Source organism: Cyprinus carpio, chromosome B22, assembly GCF_018340385.1.
Source record: "Cyprinus carpio isolate SPL01 chromosome B22, ASM1834038v1, whole genome shotgun sequence".
Taxonomy (NCBI): Eukaryota; Metazoa; Chordata; class Actinopteri; order Cypriniformes; family Cyprinidae; genus Cyprinus; species Cyprinus carpio.
The window spans coordinates 710,893-714,520 of NC_056618.1; positions in this window are offsets into that span (position 1 = coordinate 710,893).

Genomic DNA, 3,628 nt, shown 5'->3' on the forward strand with positions numbered 1-3,628 from the left:
TACTTTTTTTTTTTTAATTATGAGAAAACAAAGTGTTTGTTGTTGTGTTTGGACTTTTTTCTAAAAGTAAACAAAAACAGATTTGAGGCTTGAATGTCAAACATGAAAAACGCTCCAATGAGTCACGAGATTTAGATTTAGTTTGTTAGAAGACACAGAACTGCTGTACAAAGTCTGTTTTCATTAGTCCTCTCTGAATGTCAGACCCTTCAGAATCATTCTGCTTTGTGTCTGCTGGGATTTCCTGATATATATATATAGACTGCCATATAGATTAGGTTCATAGTAAAAGCGTTCACACTGTGGTATCTGGTGTTCAGAAAAAAGATTTAAGTTTGATCATCTACTCATGAAAACAGATTCATAAACGACGACATACCTGATTGTTTTCACATGTTGCTTGTTACCTCATCAATCTCTGCCTATATAAACCATGTCAATCTTTGTGAAGTGTTGTGCTGCAATTCTGAATCCTTGTATCCTGTGTTTTGTTTTGGGGTTTTGGTGCTTTTCTTTCATTATTTGGATTATTTGCCCTGTGATGTTCTGCCATTATTTGTTTTGTGTGTTCTGCCATTATTTGTTTTGTGTTATGACCATTGCCTGTTTAATTGAATAAAGAGGTGGCGAACTCCGGTCCCAGGAGAGTTCAGCTCCAAACCTAATTAAAACTCACCTGCCTGTAGCTTTCTAGTAACCCTTCAGACCTTGATGAGCTTGTTCAGGTGTGTTTGATTAGGGTTAAAGCTAAAACTCTGCAGGGCTGTGGCTCTCTAGGACCGGTCTCAAAGCAGTTCATGATAATAATGGATCCATGCATGAGGTCTTAATGTGACAGCAGGATCCAAACATTGTTTCCTAAGCTGATATATTTCTATATATCTTTATTTATGAGCAGTCCAAGCACAGAAGCATAGTGTTTGTGGAGAGAAAGTTTTTTTTTCAGCTCTTTCTAGAAGGTTGAGATGGTCTCAACAGATCAGATGGAGGTTGAAATGTTTTTGGAATGAAGCTTCTGAATAAAACTCATTGTGACTGAATCACTAGGTGGCGATATTCTGTAGTGACTATTGAATTCTGTTTTTTTTTTCTACTTATTTGTGATTATTAGAAAGATGAAAACCTGCTGTTTACATGTTGTTAAATGCTGTTGAAATTATTTGTCTGTTAACTGCATCTCTGTTCTAATATGTACTAGATAACTTTGAAGCTTGTTTTGCAGCACTTCACAGGGTTTTATTGGCATAAACAGCATTTTTAAATGTCGATTTCCAAAGCATTTACAGTGTTGCAGCTTACAGTGAAAAATGACAATACTGCAAAGCAACATAAAAACATAAATTATGAAAATAGGAAAACTGTATATTGACAAAGATATGAAATGGATGGCAGTATAGAGAATAAAAAAAGTAAATATTAAAAATTATTAATTGTTTTAGCCACTAGATGGCATCAACGTATGCACTATTGAAAAGTTTCATGATCCAAGACAATAGTAGTCAAGATTTGACGTGGATCAAAAAAGTTCATCAAAGTTGTCCTAAAGACAAGGGTGTCAAAACTCAGTTCCTGAAGGGCCACAGCCCTGCACAGTTTAGATATAACCCTAATTAAAACAGATCTGATCCAGCTAATCTAATCATTTCGGTTATTTGAAAACTACATGGTATGTGTGTTGGAGCAGAGTGGAATTAAACTCTGCAGGGCTGCAGCCCTCCAGGAACTGAGTTTGACACCCTTGTCCTAAGATAAGAACACATTTTTGTTTTAGGACAACTTTGAATAAATGTTTTTGATCCACTTCAAATGTTGACTATAGCATTGGTAAGCAAAACTTTGTTTCGACATTACTGAACAATACATTTAGACCACATTATCTTTTGAATGTAAGTTTGTTTATTTTTCCAAATAAAACTGAAAATCATTTATACTTTTTTTTTTATAATCTTGACAATTCTATTTGCAACCATCTTCTTCTTTTTTAACAACTGTATTTTAAAAATTCTTGCTTTATGGATTAAAACTCCAAAATATGTAAATATTTATGATATCTGTTTCTTGTCTCCTCTTGTAGATCTGAAGTCATAAACCAGAAAAGCAATGGTGGCCACGCCCACCAGAGCAGAGAGATGACCAGTCGGATAACAGCTTCAGTATCACCACAGCAGTGGACATGGACTTCTGGAAAAAAAAAAAAAAAAAAAAGTGCTAAAGATAAAGTTGTGACTTTAAACTAGCCAAAATTAGTCTCTGTCAGGAATTCCAAACTGCAAAAATACAGATACTTTAAGCATGATGAAAACAATCAATGTTGCAAATCTATGGATTTATTTGAGGCTAAACACAATGTGAATAATCAGAAACTTTCATCTTAGGAAAAAAAATAACCACATACATTTGAGCTGCTGTACCTGCACATGTGTGACAGAGTTGAGTGATGTCCAGATGTGTGGTCTGGTTGCTGATGGGATTGTTGATCACACAGCTGTAGCTGTTTTTATCCTGATATTCCACCTCCAGAGGTAGAGAGAGACTGGATGCTGAGATCAGACACACTGATGCTGGACAATAAACTGTTTCCTTTGTACCAGGAGAGAGTCACATGACCCACATTCAATACTGAACACACCAATGAACAGTTATGCTGTGATGATGATGATGATGATGATGAAGGTGAAGAAGATGAAGAACAGTCTCTGCTGATGACAGGAACAGGCAGATGAGCTTTTATGAATAGAAATGAAGAGAGAATATGAAACTTTTAATCATTTTACAGTGTTAATGTGAACAGTTGGACCACCATCTCTACTCACCATAGACAGAAACACTGAATGCTTCTGATGTTCGTTTAGCACCACTTATCTGTAGTTGATAGAGTCCAGTGTGTTCAGTTCTGGTGTTTGTGATGGTCAGAGATCCAGTTTGATGATCCACCTTCAGTTCTCTCTCTGAATCTCCCATCAGGACCATCAAGTGTGGGAGAAGATTTGCTTCTCTGTGCGAACATCAAATGTGGAGAAGATTTGCTGTTGTTTTTTAATTTTAGGTATGTGATAGTTTTCATGTGTTGTAGTTTTATATGGTTTTTGATTGTCGTATTCTCCCTCCATCACTGATACTGACTGTATTTCATTTGTCTCAACACCAAACTCACCTGAAGAACAGAAACAGACAGTATGTTTTGTTGGTTTACAAAGCCTGAGAAAAAATTATAATCATTTTGACCCAGTAAGCAGGTCCTTGCCAAAGTGGGCATCTACAAATAGTTGAGCTTTAGCCTTATTTATGTCTAACCTCAGGTGTACAGTCTGTGCAGAATTTAAAGGTGTCATGAACTGACTTTTTATTCTTTTGTACTATTCTCTGAAGTCTACTTTACAATAATAGTCAGCACAGCATCGTCTTTTAGTTTCAATCTTTCTGAAAATTCTGCACGGAATTGTGCCTTGTTTGTAAACAAATCCGCAGTAAAATGAAGTGAACAAATGACCCAAGTTACTTACTGATTATAGTTATTGTTAGGTAAGCAGTTATTGTAAATGAAATGATCACAGGAATACTAGTTTTTGATGTACTCTGCTTTGACTGAAAACCTGGCTCAAACCAAATGATTATATTGGGTCTAAAT